Source organism: Stenella coeruleoalba, assembly GCF_951394435.1.
Source record: "Stenella coeruleoalba genome assembly, chromosome: 6".
NCBI classification, from domain to species: domain Eukaryota; kingdom Metazoa; phylum Chordata; class Mammalia; order Artiodactyla; family Delphinidae; genus Stenella; species Stenella coeruleoalba.
In genome coordinates, this window is record NC_137151.1 from 80,644,637 (window position 1) to 80,662,460 (window position 17,824).

Sequence of the window (17,824 nt, forward strand, 5' to 3'; positions counted from 1 at the left end):
CAGCATCAGCTCACTTTTCTACCTACAATGTATCTACTTTGTAAAATAAAAAATCATTATTTTTTTATTCTAGTCTCTTGAATCATAAGTTATAGCATAATAACTAAAGCCATTTAATACAGGAAAATCATTCCAAATCAAAAGGACAGTAGATTGACTATTGCAAAGGAAATAAAAGGGTAAGAAACTAAAATATTGTTTGAATATGCAAAACTAAGTATTTCACATCTACAAATGCAATTACACCACAATATGGCTCTCCAATACATTCCAGAAATGACATAAATACATGGAATGTCCTATGGTCCCCTATAAACTCCAGTTTCAGACGGTGGACCAGGGCGACCAACTTACACACAGTGAAATGGGAATGAGACCTACTTGGATTTTTTTTTCTGTATTAAATGATGCATTTTTACACATGATGAAGCTTCCTGTTTCATTAGTTTCATGATACTGAGAATGACAATTGTATACCAAAAATTTATCATATGTTCATGCTTTTTATGTTTTTTTTAAAGATTTTTTTGATGTGGACCATTTTTAAAGTCTTTATTTTTATTATTATTTTTAAATAAAAGTCTTTATTGAATTTATTACAATATTGCTTCTGTTTTATGTTTTGGTTTTTGGCCGCAAAGCATGTGGGATCTTAGCTCCCCGACCAGGGATGGAAACCGCACCCCCTGCATTGGGAGGCAAAGTCTTAACCGCTGGACTCCCAGGGAAGTCCCCTGTTCATGCCTTTTAAATTGTAAAAAATCATACATAGTTCTGTGGTCTGTTTCCAATGTCAACTCACCAAATAAGTTATTCCGTCATATAATTTGATGAGTAATTTCATTTTATTCAATGTTTTGGGATGTTATTTATTGACTGACCCAAATGACAATAATTTAAAATATTTCCTTGGATATATTAAGGAGAACTATGTCTATTAAAAAAGGGGGTCTTAGTTATATTCCCAATATTTTATTTTACTCTTAAATCTCAAAAACTCTATGTAATCATAAAGAATTTCAGTTTATGGAACAAAAAAAAAACTATACACCTTAACTACAGCCATCTATCCCCGATGTTTATTACTTGCTTAGGTAAGTATTTTAGACATGTAAAGTGCTACCTACTGAGTTAACTGGTAAAATAATTAGAATTACATAGCTGAGATCGCCTTTCTTTTTGTATTATTATAATCCAATTGCTACCACATTTTATCTCCACAATAAAATGTTAATATTTAGTATATATTAACTGCATTCATATTTGCTTAATTTTTCATACTTTATGTTCCCTGCACAAACTGTTTCATAAAATGGGTTGGGAAAAATTTATTCACATACCATATTTCAATGACATTAGCAAGTTAGCCATTTAGTTGATTACAAATTGTGAATAAACATTTTCTGCTCTGGTTTGAAAACCTAAATACCAAGAATGTTGCTATTTATAGTTAAGAAAGTTTTTGAGAAAATGATTCATATGGACTTATTTTTTAAATAGAATCAAATAAACAGTTAATCCCTGACTTTGTAGACTTTTACAACCAAAATATTAAAAAAAATTTTTTTGTGTGGCAAGCCAATAATAGAAAGTTTCGACTCTCCATCCTCAAAGACCATTGTATGGTGGTATATCCCACACAGACTATGAGGGTCAGGTAACCAAGGGGTGGAAGTGGCCTTGCTTACCATACCGAAATACTTGGGGAATCTGTGCTTTCCATTCTTGGTGATGTTGGTCTAGAGGTCCCAGTTCTCAGAGAGATTGTTTATAACACAGGAAACAGCAAGATTCTCATTAAATGATGGCTGCTGATAGGTTTCTTCAGGTTCCTTTTTCCAAGAGAACATCAAGCAAGGAAAGGAGTCACCACACTGGCTGGTGAACTAACCTTGATTATCAAGAGGAGATGGGTATGTTATTATACACTGAAGGCAGAAAAGAATACATTTGTCTCCCTGGGATCCACCGGGGTGTTTCTTAGTACCCCCCACTCTGCCTATTTGGGGCAGCAAATAGACAAGTGCAGGAGCCCCTGCTTGAAAAGGTCATGATAACAGATGCTTGGACCCCTCTGGTGTGAAGGTCTGGCTCACCCCATCTTATAAGTCACCTAGACTAGAGGAGGTCCTAGCTGGGAATTAGGGAATTTAGAATGAGTTATAGATGAGGGACATAAGAAGCATCAGTTGTGTCTTCATGACCAGCTGCAGTTGTTGAGATCTGAGTCCTTTCCACTAACCTGCTTTTTGTAAGCATCCCCCAAATCCTAGAGAAGCTATTTCTCGATGAGCTGAACTTACCACAGGAAGCAAGTGGATGTGAATGCACAGAATAGGCTGTACCGGATTCTGTGGTGCCCCACCAAAATTGCCCTCCAGGCCTGAGGCATCTTCCCTCAGTTGCCAGTACCTGCTGACATCTCACTTTTGATTTGCTCTCCAGGAATTGTCCTTCACCACACATAGCTTCCTCCCCTTTTTTCTTCCAAAAATTGGTCCCTGCCGGGTAATGAGATCTGATTTCCTCCCACTGGTCCAAGACAACTCTGGAAATTGTCCAGCTCCAGAGTTCTCCATATAATTGGCTCCCATATAATTTTTTTTTTGCATCAGAGTTTAACATCTTTCCTGCCCATGTCTGCTTCTCTTGCGCACAGATATTGTTACCAAAAGCACCTCCTAAGAAACCTCCTGCATAAAAATTTCTGCCTCAGAGTGTTAGATTTGAATAATTCAATCTAAGGCAATAGCTAAACTGTGTGATTAGGATATCTTTTAGTGTACTGTTAAAATATGTCAAGCAATAGTGGCTGGGCAGAGTATGAAAATACTAAATAACAATAGGCTTTTTAGAAAAATGAAGTTAAGTATATGTCTTTAATCACAACAAAAAATGAAAGCTACAAAAATATTAAAAATTTGTACAATAATAAAGGTATTTCTGTTATTCAATAGACAACATTTAGCCTGTCTAATTAGAATGAATTGATAAAATTGGAATATCCCTATTTTGTCACTCATAATGAAAAATATGGATCTAACAGTGATTATCGGTGGCTGCCAACATTACAAAAAGAGAAGCCAGACATACATGCTTCCTGATGGACGTGTACAGCACCATATTTGAAGTACTTTACTAAAATATAAATATATAAACCTGAATTGTACAGTCACTAGATCTAACCACTAATTACAAAATCTGTAAGAATACACTAAATGACACTAGAGGATATCATCCCCAAAGTTCAAACAACAGGAACTACGAGACAAAACTGGCTAATAAATAAATTGGGAAAGGGAGGCAGGAAGAAAGAGTGATGTGTGTACAATCATGGGGATTTGAACACTGATGATATTAAAAGAATTATTGGGTTTGCCAAAAAGCGCTTTCAGTTTTTAAGTACAAATAAAAGACACAGTTTTCATTTTCACCAAGAACTTCATTGAACAACGTATTCACCCTTTGGTTCCACTACCTTCTGCCATTTTTCAGGCAACTTCATAATTCCATCTTCCCAAAACTTTTTATCTTTTTGACCAAAGAACTGTTCCAGGTGCCTTTAACAGTCTTGCAGGGAATTGAAATTTTTTCTTTTAAGAGAATTTTGTAAAGACCCAAATAAATGGAAATCCAAAGGTGCAATGTCTGCTGAATAGGTGGATGAATCAGAACTTCCCAGCCAAGCTGTAACAGTTTTTGCCTGGTCATCAAAGAAACATGCAGTCTTGTGTTATCCTGATGGAAGATTATGCGTTTTCTGTTGACTAATTCTGGACGCTTTTTGTTGAGTGCTGCTTTCCGTTGGTCTAACTGGGAGCAGTATTTGTTGGAATTAATCATTTGGTTTTCCAGAAGGAGCTCACACTAGAGGACTCATTTCCAATCACACCATATACACAACATCACCTTCTTTGGATGAAGACCAGCCTTTGGTGTGGTTGGTGGTGGTTCAATTCACTTGCCCCATGATCTTCTGTTCCACATTATTGTACAGTATCCACGTTTCATCACCCGTCACAATTTGTTTTAAAAACAGAACGTTTTCAGTATGTTTAAGTAGAGAATCTCATGCAGAAATATGGTCAAGAAGGTGTTTTCCGCTTAGTTTATATGGAACCCAAACATCAAAGTGATTAACATAACCAAGCTGGTGCAAATAATTTTCAGCGCTTGATTTTGGTATTTTGAGTACGTCGGCTATCTCCTGCGTGGTATAACATTGATTGTTCTCACTTAATGTCTCGATTTGATCGTTATTGACTTCAACTGGTCTACCCAACTATGGAGCATTGTCCAGCGAGAAATCTCCAGCATGAAACTTCACAAACCACTTTTGACACATTTGATCAGTCACAGCACCTTCTCCATACACTGCACAAATCTTTTTTGCGTTTCAGTTGCATTTGTAATCTTCCTTGAAATAATAAATCATAATCTGCTGAAAATGTTGCTTATTTCTTCCATCTGCAATATTAAAATGGCTACACAAAAATTCACCAATTTTGATACTTTTTTTTTAATGCATGCTGATATGACAGCTGTCACAATACAATCTAACAAAATTGTTTCAAATGAAGTTAAAGACAACTAAGTGCTACTACAGCCATCTTACAGAAAAAAAGAACAAACATTTTGGCGAATCCAATATTATTTTTAACTGTATTTTACATATAATTACTAGTCCAAATTGTTTGTGAGGTTTCTAGAAATACATGCTGAAATATTTACATATAAAATTAAATGATCTAACTCAAAAGAAAATCAATGAAGTGTGGAGTATTGGTTGGCATTTGGATAAAAGAAGATTGGCCATATATTATTATTAAATCTGGGTGAAAGGTTCATTCCACTATTCTCTCTACTTCACTATATATTTGAATTTTTCCATGTTTAAAAGTGAAAAAGAATTAAACCATAAAAAAATGAAATAACAAGCCACCCACATGGAGAAAATAGCTGCCATTCTGTAACTGACAAGGTATGCAATGATTAGATATTTCATTTAGCATATTGTAATTGTTACTGGGGTCTTTTCTTCTAGTGCAGCTTCTAACTGCCTAACATTTATATGGAATAAAATTGATTTCTGAACATTAATATTATATCCAACATTTTTCTAAATTCTCATATCCTCTTAGATATTCGAAATAAACATAATTTTTACACTCCTGACATGACAGAAGAATACCTATATTTTTGTGTTAAGTGTAATTGTGATTTTTGGATTGGGCCACATGTAAATATATTTTATGATAATAAATATCTGCCTATCCCAATTTCATTAAATGTAGGCAATTATATTATTAGCAACTATGGAGATGATTTAGGATTTCCTAATGCTGGATCATCTTTTCATTATTGTATAAACTTGACTTGTTCAAAGTTTATTATTCTTTCATGTGCTATCATTTTTCTTTCCATTTTTGTAGCAACATTCAAAAAATTGTCTTGGTTTCTGCTTTCCTTATTTGTTGCTATCTTTCACAGGCCTTCGTATTCTTCAAAAGGATTTGGAATTTGGATTTCTTTTTGATATTCTTCCTTTCATGTTGTTGTTTGCTTCTGAATAATCATTTAAGAATGTCTTGAGCTGGTGTTATTTCAGAAATAGCTTTTCTCTTTTTCTCATTTTTTTAATATGTAAAGTATTCCATATGGATTTTATATCTCTTTTGGCATGTATGTTTTATATTTTCCTAAAAATTCATTCATTCCAACCAGGTTTTCAAATTAATTTGCATAATTCTGATTGAAGTGAGCTTTTTATTTATTAAAATAAGCATTTAAAGCTACAAATTTTCACTCAAGCATTACTTTAGTGAATTCCCATGTATTTGAATATGGAATGCTTATGTTGTTCATTTATTCTAAGTCTTTTGCAATAACAGCTTTGATTTCTTGTGTGGCCCAAAAGTTTTTTAGAGGCATCTTAGGTCTCTTTTAATATATATTTTGTTTCAGTTTGGTAGAAATTATTTTTTTCTAGGCACACCCTATAGGAACAAGAAAAAAGTGAGACTTCATAGAGGATTTGACATGTCTGCTGGGACCATAATAATATGTAGCCATTTTCTAATGAAGGTAAGGGTCTCCCAAGAAGAAAAAGAATAATAAACAAAGGAATAAAACCCTGATACTTGGAGGAGTTATTTGTAAATCAATTACATTATGTTATATGTAGCGTGAGAAGCACTCTATGTATTATGCGGTAGAGTAAAGCAAAAAGAGATAGATGATAGAGGGCCTTATGTGCCACACAACTTATACTTTACTCCAAAGAAAAATTGAAGTATTAGTCATGGAAGTAAAATCACCAAGTTTAAACATTATAATCAAGACAAGGCACTTATAAGAAGGATAAAATGGAGAAATAAAGATTGGAGATTAGAGACTTCTACATTATTCAAACAAGAAACAGAAAGAATCTAAAATAAGATAGTAGATATGGCAATATCATCTTTACCAATTTTCCTGGATTTGGTCCCTGTTATGAACTGAATATTTGGGGAGTTATGAACTCCCCAAATTCATATGTTGAAGCCCAAACCCCAGTGTAGATATATTTGAAGAGGGGACCTCTAAGGAAGTAATTAAGGTTAAATGAGGTCATAAGGATGGGGCCATGATCTGATGGGATTAGTGTCCTTACAAGAAGAGACACCAGAGAGCTCACTTGCTTTCAGCAAGCACACAAAAAAGAGGTCGTGTGAATACACAGTGAGATGGTAGCTGCCTACAAGCTAAGAGAGGAGGCCTCAGAATGAAACATACCTGGCTGGCACCTTAATCTTTGACTTCCCAACCTCCAGAACTGTGATGAACTAATTTCTGTTGTTTAAGCCATCCAGGATGTGGTATTTTGTTACGGAAACCCAAGCAGACTTATAGAGGCCCTTATTGGATATTGGGATGTGAGGGGAGGAGAAGAAAAGAGAGGGCTTTCTTGATAGAATGACAATAAAAAATGCATTAAAGAAATTTAAAAAACATCCAGTTATAAGATAAATAAATACTAGGGATGTAATGTACAACATGATAAATATAATTAACACTGTTGTGTGTTATATATGAAAGTTTATTTTTGGCTGTGTTGCGTTTTCATTGCTGTGTGTAGGCTTTCTCCAGTTGCTGTGAGCATGGGCCACTCCGCTGCAGTGCACATGTTCTCATTGCAGTGGCTTTTTCCATTGCGGAGCACCAGCTGTAGGCGTGTGGGCTTCAGTAGTTGTGGCTTGTGGGCTCTAGAGTGCAGGCCCAGCAGCCATGGCAAACGGGCTTAGTTGCTCCACAGCATGTGGGATCCTCCCGGACCAGGGCTCAAACCCTTGTCCCCTGCATTGGCAGGCGGACTCTCAACCACTACACCACCAGGGAAGTCCTATATGAAAGTTTTTAAGAGAATAAACCCTAAAAGCTTTCAGCACAGGAAAAAATTTTTTTAATTTCTTTTTTTTTTGAGTTTAAAAAGGTATTATTCTTTATTTTAAAAAATAGTGATAAAATATACATAACTAAAACTTACCATCTTCACTATATTTAAGTGTACAGTTCAGTGGCATTAAGTACATTCACATTGTTTGTGCAACCATCACCACCATCCACCTCCAGAATGTTTTTCTTTTTTTTTTCACACACACACACTGTATTTTATTTTTACAAAAGATAAATAAACTGACACCAAGCATTGACCACAACAAAAGCAACAATGATTGCAATTACCAAACACAAAGCACACTCATACTATGTCATAATATTAATTTTGTATCTGTACGAGATGATGAATGTTCAATAAACTTGCGATAATCACTTCATGATGTACGTAAATCAAATCATTATGCTATAAACCTTAAACTTATACAGTGGTATATGTCAATTATATCCCAGTAAAACTAGAAGAAAAAGTACATATATATTTGACTGGTCTTGAAAGTGTTCCATGTTAATACAAAATACATCTTAATGGAATACATGTGTCCATTACTAAACTGGTTAGAATAAATACTTATATAATTGTTATATTTATATAACTTGATTAAAATAGCAACAGGATACATACCATTAATTTAGATATTAGAGCTTACCACTAGAGATTTATGTTTTAGATTGCTAAAGAGAGCCTGAAAAGATGTCACACACTTCCAGTCTAATCAGTCATTAGTTTAAAACCAATAAAAATGACACCTGAAAATTGGAATCTCAGTAATGAGACTATATTGAAAGATAATTTTGGAATACACCAAAGACAGATTTTTCTGATTTAGAAATTCTGCTTTTCACTAGTTCTTTAGGCATTACACATTTTATTTGTCAGTCTCTACACCTGGGAAAATATTTGTACCATAGGTAAAATTGTTTTAATGTCACATAAAGTAGTTACTGTGGTGTTTCTTAGATTACACAGTCTTGACAATAGAGAATCAGTGTGTATACTCAGAAAAATGAGGTACAGATGATGTCACTGTGAAATCAATACTTTCTTAAGTCTCCAGGCATTAGTGCCCACTGGTACTGACAAAGATGACTGCCTTTCAGAATCCTTAGAATTTATGGCCCTAAGCACAGCCTTGGGAAGTGAGAAAATAAAATGAAGGAAAGAGCCCTATACCATGAGAACCATTAAGAATATAATGAGATAATAAGAATGCTGAAGAATTTAGCAAAGCTCATAAAACCCTTTCCTTCTTCCTTTTTCCCTTTCTTTTCTTAGGTCCTCCCTTTATCTCCCCCCTCCCCTCACACACACACACCACACTATCCTCATCAACTGCTCTTCACTGAGAGTAAAATAAAAGAAGATGCAATTACTGTATTCTTAAACTTACAAAGAGAACAGGCTTTCAAAACCTCAAATCCTCCCTTCTCAACATCTGGTTTCACTAGTTCTTTAGTCACTCAATCTATAATTGAACATAATTCTCCAAATGTCATCAAGAATTACACATAATATTTTTACAAATAAAAAATTAAGAAGGCACTGAAAATAAATAGACATGGTGAATTCCAAATCATTACTGTGAATTTGATTACCAAACTGAAAGTAGAAATGTCCATCTAGTTTTGGCAGAACTTTTATAATGTAAAGGTAGTTTACTAACAGTAATATGATCTGTAGCTTCAGATTATGTTAACATCTGAAAGAGGTAAAGAGACAGGAACATATAGATCTTAAATAAACGTTTTGCCTCAGGAAGATTTAAAAGATAGAAGCTTCTGGTGAGAGTGATATTTTCTACTCCATTGCTTTCATTTATTGTCAATGGACTATTGACTCTCCAAGTAAATATCTCTGCTGAAAAAATGTCTCTGGAGTTCTAGACCCACACGCCTACAGGCCAGGTGGGTAGCTCCATTGGTATGGCACACTCGCACCTCCGCCTCAATGGGTTTAAAACTGAAGCCCTCCTCCCCACTTGAACCTGTTCTGCGACCTTTAATAAAATGTTAGCATCATCATCCAGTTTCCCAGGCCAGAAACCCGAGCCTCAACTTTAAAGTGATAATATATTCTCATTTTTCATTAGTGTCCTCTTTCATTCTCGAAAGTATATTCTTTTGGACAATAAATTATAGGATTACCTTGATCATCTTTGTCTCTTCTCTTTCACTTTCAACTTGTATCTGAACAAACACCAGGTCTTTTCATTCTTCTCCTTAAATGTGTCTCAATTTTGCCCACATCTCTTCTTCTTCAATGCTACTACCGTTGCTTCAGGATGTTACTCTCTCTCCCTGGGGAAAAAATTAAACAGAATATTTGAAGCATCTCGTAAAGCAGGTAGCATATCTCTCCTGTTTAATTTTGTATTCTCAGTCCAGTGGGGCACCTGTTGTGAGCTTATAAATGTCTGTCGTTTAAATGAATTATCCAGTGATCCCGAACCCTGGCCACACCTTGTAGATTTGTCCCCCCAGCTCCCTCACACCATCCTCGGTGGGAGCAGTAATGGTTGTAGAATATGGCCTGTGCTAAGATTTGGAATGACTCAAACTCAACAGATGAACCCTATCCTGAGTAACTTTGGGATCTAAGATCCCACATGCCACGCAACGTGACTAACAAATGAAAACAAAAACCAAGAATCGGAACCAAGAGATTCAAGGGTCAGTCTGACTGCTTTTCTCGAAAAGAGAAAGTGTAAACTCAGAATCTGGGAAACAGTGGATGCTTGCCTGTAAGGGTAGAGATGAATAATGTTGACATGCAAAGAAAAAAAAGGGATTAGAAAGCAGGCTGTAGGGGAAGTCCCCTGGGGGTACCCTTCCATGCTCCCAGGCCCTGGCTCTAGTCTATTTCTGGGGCTGAACCACATCCCTACTCTGTTCTGTGAGTGATTTCTGTATCCTTAAAATAAGTCCCCCTTTTATAAGATAGCTCAAGAGGAATTTTTTAATTTATAACCTGAAAAGTCTTAATTAATTCAGTCTCACTATCATCTGTGAAGATTTTTCAAAATAAAAATGACAAGGCTCACCCCAGGAGATTCAGTCTCAGCTTAAGACTCAGTGGGAATGCATGGGGAGGCTGGCCTCTCTCAAGGTATTTTTAACAGCTTCACAGATCATTCTGATGCTCAGCCAGGGTTGAAAACCACTGAACTATACTATTTGTTGTAGGGAAATATAAAAGAAAAGGACAGTAACCCAGTACTCCAGGGACTTTAGATTTCATTAATTATATTGGACATGCATATGTAAATAAGACTTAAGCATGCTTTCAAAGGAATGTATCAAATGTTTGAACTATGTTTAGAAGTATTGAATAACAGGATGGAATTGGGACACTGGAATTATAGCAAACTGTTTCTTTTAGAAAAATGCATTTATCTCAATCTCAAAGATATCTTTCAGCTCTATAAATTAGAAAACTAATTAACCTCTTAATAATACAAAAATGATGGTCATTTAGGTAAAAATGACATAATTTGAGTTTAAATAAAGGGTCAAAATGTTCAAATCATGCAAATAAATTGTAAATTAGGATTAGCTTCTTGAAGACCATAAAACTGAAATTTTCATTTGATTTACTGCCAGATGAATCCATCCTATGTAAATTCTGTATATCTGCTCTGGGCCATTTTTCTCTGAATTATATGCCATTCATCATCCTGACATGACTAAAATGGCATAAACTTCTATTGATAAAGACAATGCATTTTAAATGTCATTGCTGATATTCTGTTTATGTTTCCATTTACACTGGAAGAGGATCTTGAAAATTAGCAATATGTAAATAACATATTGACCAACAATACAATTTGACCCCAGAGAAAAAAATAAATGTGTAATAATTTTTCTCCATCAAAATAACTTGTTTATTCCTCATGATAATTCTCTTTATATGAGGAAAGGTACACAGAGATGTTATTTACAAGGATAGAACCATACAAGTCTCTCAACTCCCAGGCCACCCCTTTCCACTTATTTAAGCATTCATCTATGTTTTGTACAGTATAAAACCTGCACATTCCTTCTGGTTAGTAGGAAAGGGAGACATTCTTGCTTTCCCTCAATTACACTGTATAACCCTGAATTTCAATAGCATTTGTCATGCTTTTGTGGCTATAATTTTTTAAGTATTATGATCACTCAAAAAAATATTTTTAGACAGATGTTATCACTGTAAAGTTCAGTCAATCTATAAAACCTGAATGTACAATTAATTAACTAATATTGGTTTGGGAGCTAGAAGGCAGAAGTGAATCTCCCAGATAAGGAGGAGTTACCACTTTGTAGGGTCTAGATCTCAACCTTACAGGCACAGAAATGAGATGTTCATTTGCTGAGTATTTTTTTTCAAGTTTACCAACCATATGCATTGCTATTTTTCTGAACTGCCTATTCAATTTTTGTCCGATTTTTCTGTTGCAGTACTCAGCATTTTATTATTGACCTTTAATAATTTTGTATCATAAATCTTTACACATGCATTGCCACTATTTTCCAATTTGTTTTTCTTCGATTTGGCATTTGCTTCTTAGTTGTCAGAAGTTTTAAATATTTGTGTAATTCAAACTATCAGTTTTTTTGTCTTTATTGACTTATTTGGCCTGATCACTATTCAGAATATTTATTATAGATAACATAGAAATAAACATCCGTTCAAAAAAAGGCATGGCTAAAGTTGGCAATCTCAATAGAGATTTAGTCAGTCATTTTTCTTAGCTCTTGGCAGGATGTACATGGTTGAGCACTCCTTCTTTCTTGACATTTTTTCTTTATTTTCCATGATATTAAAGTCTCCTGGGTTTCATCTTTCCTCTCTTGCGCCTCTTTTTCTGTTTCCTTCACAGGGCCATCCTACTTTACCCAAACAATAAATATTGCAATTCCTTAAGATTTGATGCTAGAACATATTCTGGCATCATTCTGCACTCTCACCCTTGGATGCTTCATCGAAACTAATGAGTTTAACTGCTATATATGGCCCATTGGTTACTCACATCTTTATAGCTCCCACATGAATCACTCATCCGAACTCCATATATATTCAACTATCTACCTGACATACGTTCTTATAAATTTCAAAGTACCTGAAAACTCAGATGTATGAAACTGAGATCTTTATTTCACTCCACTCCCTCGCCAACGTGATCCTCTTCCAGTATTAACTAACTCATGAATGCTATCAACATGCACATGAAATTCAGAAATTCAGGAGCCTCTCTCACATTACATTTTCCCTTATTTCTATACCCAGTGTACTGTGAAATGGAGGTATGATTATCCCTCTTGGATTCACGTATTACTGTTTATCTTTGTAAGCTCTCAGCTCTCACCTAGATCATTCAATAGCTGAAATCAGTAGTCAGTAAACTTTTTCTGTAAAGGCCCTAAAATAAATAATTTAGGGTGTTTGAGCATTGTGATCTCTATTCCAATTACTAATGCTGAAATTGTAATGACAATAGCAGTCACAGGCAGTAAATTAATGAAATGAATAAGAATGACTGTGGTCCAATAAAACTTTATTTATGGACACAAATTTGAATTTCACATAATTTTTATGTGACATGAAATTTTATTCTTCTATTTTTCTTTCAAACATTTAAAAATGTAAAAACAAAATTTAACTCCTGGGCTGTAAAATAAAGCACGTGGCAGGCTGGATTTAGCCCACAGATCCCTAGTTTGCTAACCCCTTGTCTTAAGTGGTCCTCCACCTTTTACTGCATATCTTTTAAATTTATTTTTAACACTGCAGGCAAAGGGATCTTGTGGAATTCAAATCTGATTATGTCAAACTCCTTCTCAATGACTTTCCTTGGCTTTTAAGGCAAATGTGAAACTTTTTGACACTGTTTCAAGGCTCTGTAGGGTCTGATTCCTACCTTTCTTTATTTTCATTTTATACTATCTTGATGGACATTTCATATCATACTCCATGAATTTCTCTCACCAATAATTTTTGTCCAGAACTTCTTATCAGTATAACATGGAGACTCTGATTCTTAATTTTTATGTCCTGCCTCACATATAGGACACGATCACCAAGTATATATTAAAAAAGGTTAAAAAAAGTTCTCCTACAAACTGTTTATGTAAAGTGAGTTTCACAACTTTGCCTTCTTGCATTTCAATTTACAAACAAAATACGTATTTTCTGGTTGTCAGATCCTATGTGATAACTGTGTGGTGTCATACAATTATAATCTTTAAGACGGCATCTAACTCTATTTCATGTATTTAAAAAAATCTTGCTAAACACCTAGGAATCAAAACAATACTTTTAATAAGACCTTGTAGTGGAATTTACGTAAATTCACACATTATGTGTAACAAAACAAAAATGCTTATTACTCTGATTTAAATGTTGCTTTCTACATGAATAATCTGTACTGAATTCCATTTTTCAAATCAGTTTACTTAAATGACTTTTCACAAGCTATTAAATAATGTCCATAAGCCAGTAAGTCAGAAATATGAGATTGTTATTACATCTGACACTTGACTCTGTTGGGGGCATCCTGTACAATTTAATCAAGAGAAACTCACCTGGCTTCTATACCTATGCTGACTCTCCACTGTGCCAATTAATTGGGTTACATATGCCAAATCTTATTAACATAATCAGCACATTAAATGGTAAAGGTATTAGTGGTTATATAAAAATGAATCTCTATAATCATAGTAATAGTAATAATGACATCTTGACTCTTCTTCAAGTCTGGACATTATAAATTGTGATTTCTCACAATGGCCATCCAATAGGGTAAAAAATAGATTATGAGAGCTGGAAAACTTAAGAGTGAATTAACTAACATGATTTAAATACAAAATTTAGGGCTGAAAGAACTAGTTAATTAACTTCAGGCAAGTCATTTAATTTCTCTTTGTCTAAAATATGTCACATGTAAAATGGGCTAATAGTAACAACCTCATCATATACATTAGAGAATTGTGTGTATGTGTGTGTAAACATTGTCATACACATTTAAGATGTTATAATGCTCACTTTTCCATGGTGCATTTGCCTGGAAGATCAATCAGTCAACCTTTTATTATTGGATTGTTCTAAAATATAATGAAATATCTGATACAAGTTGAACAATATCACTTTCAAAGTAGGTCTATTCTGATCACCCTATTTTAAACTGCAACTCAAAGAATGTACCCTGTACCTCACACTCACAATCTACCCTGATCTTTTTATTCCATAGCATTTATCACAATCTAGCATACAATTTTTCTATGTATGATATTTCCTTTCCTTCTCTACTATACTGTAAGTTCTATGAGTGAGGAGTGCAAAAATATTTTCCTATATTGGGTGGAGTTGAGAAGATAGTAAGCACTTAAAAACTATTTGTTGGATAAATGAATTAATGAACTTCACACTTTGACATTTTGATGCCTTCCTTCTTCTACTTATTCTCAAAAAGTTACTTTTAAGCCTCCAAAAATAACCTCTCATTCTAGTCTCATATGTTCCCATTGACCCAAAAGTTTAACAAATGGTCTACACGTGACCATTTATTCGATATCTAATTTTAGTAGTATTAGTGATTTGGCTATTATAAATCATTTCAATATGCTTTCAAAGAAAGTAGATAGGTGTTTCATCTAATCCTGTGGGACTGTTTTTGTGAATCACTGATAATTTTTTTTCTTGGAACTCTGTCACACCAGGGGAATAGGTTGTCATAGTGTCTGCTGAATTTAACAAGCACAGATCATCCAATAAAAATCATTTGGCATAATCTAAATTATAGGATAAAATGACATGCTAGGTTAATTATGACCACTGTTATTCTAAAGTACATAATGACTTCATCATTTATTTTTCTTCTCTTGTTCTGGGAAACAAGTATTTTGGTTACTTTGAAATGACCTTTAAGTACATAATGACTTCATCATTTATTTTTCTTCTCTTGTTCTGGGAAACAAGTATTTTGGTTACTTTGAAATGACCTTTAAGATATGGCTATTTTAGAAGATTTGAGGTAATAAAAATTGGCATAGAAGAGTCCCTAGAACAAAAATTTTAGGCCATAAATTCACTTTTGTGGGACGTATTTGATGATAATGATAACATTACAGAGAAATTCATTCCAGGAACGTCTAAGTCTCTAGGTATACAACAGACTGACCATTAGATATGATACTTTTGGACTGGTAATAAATGCAAAAGATCAGTCACAACATACACTAAACCACAAGTCAGCGCCAAGGCTTCAGAATAACTCAGAAGATGGCAAAATTCTCAAACTTCCAAAGGTCTTAATTGTCCTTGAAAGTAGACCCAAAGGTTCTTTGTTCTTCCTTAACAAAAAAACTGTCAGAATCTCTCACCAGGCAGGTAAAAATATTTTTTTAAATGAAGAATAATTTTTTAACTTTAAAAGACAAGTAATAAGATAAAATACCAAATAATAATAATAACAATTCAGGCATTTAATCTATTCTTTTTTTTTTTTTGTATTTAATCTATTCTTGCACTAGAAATTCATTCAGGTGATAAAACAAGAAAACTTTAAATAAATATCTCAGAATTTAACTCAGTATTATTTATTTAAAAATTATTGGATTAATATACATAGGCACAGATATTTGAAAGAAAATATATTTTAGATTATATTTGCTTATATCTCTTATAAACTTTTTAATGTAAATGTATGTATTGTGATGGTTTGGGCAGCAAGTAGCCAGAATTCTAGCTCAACTTGCTAACAATGAGTAAGTTGGAATACTCCACACAAAAGATACCAACATCAGCAACTCAGGTTTCATTAACTCAACATTTCAAGGACCCATATTCTTTCTATCATTTCCTCAGGCATTTTCAAAGTGCTTTCTCTGCTAGTTTTGTTTCCTTCATGGCCACGGAATGGCTTCCACAGGCCCAAATGTCCCAAGCAGATAGGACAACATGCAGAGAATATGACAGATGACAATCCTATGTTTCTTACTAAGAGTAAGAAAACAATTCTTAGAAGCCAATAACATGTAAGACTTCACATCTTATTGTACAGAAAGATGTCATATGCCTAAATGATTGGTTACATGAAGCACAGGACCTTGGGAAGGAGAGTGGATTATCTGAACAAAATGAGGGTATTGTATGAAAGGAATGGGGACTGAGGAAATTCCTCTAAATGTTATGTGAGCATTATACAACATCTACTACATTCATCATTTAATTTATTTGTTAAGTAAATATTTATTGAATGTCTACCATGTTGCAGGCATTGAGAATTAAACATCAGAAACAAAATCAAGAATAGGAAAAGTGAGATCTCTGCCCTCATAGCATCTGCTTGTTAATGGAAAGAAAATCTCAGTATCATAATAATAATGAATATTATTAAAGAAAAATAGATGGATATAAAACATTTTAAAGAGATAACTGTATTTGCTAATGCACAGAATGTGAATAGTGAGAGCAAGATAGAAATCTTGGTGGCTGAGTGTATTTACTGAGATAGTGAACAGGTTTGAGGGCCAGTTATGCAGTAGAAATGTGGGGATATCAAGAGGTCTGTTTTGCTCTGAAGTAGGCATGAGAAATTCAAATGAAAATATTGGATACCTTAACCTGGAGTTCCAAGGAGAATCTCTACTGAAAGATTACATATTCCATAGAATTACCTCATGTTCTCTGGATATTTATTTTTACATTATTAAAAACAGCTTATGGTGGGAATGCAAAATGGTACAGCCACCTTAAGACAGTGTGGCAGTTTCTTACAAAACTAAACATCCTCTTACCATATGATTCAGCAGTTGCACTCTTTGGTATTTACCCAGAGGAGTTGAAATCTTAGGTCTGCACAAACATAACACATGGATTTTATATTTTATAGCTTTACTCTCAATTGCCAAAACTTGGAAGCAACCAAGATGTACTTCAATAGGTAAGTGAATAAACAAACTGTCCTATATACAGGCAACAGAATATTATTCAGCACTAAAAAGAAATGAGCAATTTAGCTGTGAAAAGCCATGGAGGGAGACTAACTGCCTATTACTAAGTGAAAGAAGCCAATACAAAAAGCCATATAATATGATTCCTACTACATGATACTCCAGAAAAGTCAAAACTATGGAAATGGTGAAAAAATCTATGGTTGCCAGGGCTTTAGAGGCAGAACATAGAGGATTTGGGGGCAGTAAAACTATCCTGGTTGATACTATAATAGTATATACATGTCACTGTACATCTGCCAAAACTCATAGAATATACAACACCAAGTATAAACCCTAATGTGAACTATGGGCTTTGGGTGGTAATAGAGTGTTGATGTAGATTCATTGACTGTAACAAATGTACCACCCTGGTGTGGCATTTTGATAATGGGGGAGGCTGCACATGCGGGCAGGCAGG

The 17,824-nt window shown here is 34.3% G+C and overlaps 1 long non-coding RNA gene across 1 annotated transcript in view; it reads right to left on the reverse strand.

The window, feature by feature from the left end:
* Positions 1-17,824, reverse strand: part of LOC307188115 — a 146,325-nt gene that overhangs the window by 37,874 nt on the left and 90,627 nt on the right. The window contains exon 2 of the long non-coding RNA XR_013828807.1: positions 9,580-9,732. This is a non-coding gene — a long non-coding RNA (uncharacterized lncRNA). The remainder of the gene's footprint in view (positions 1-9,579; positions 9,733-17,824) is intronic.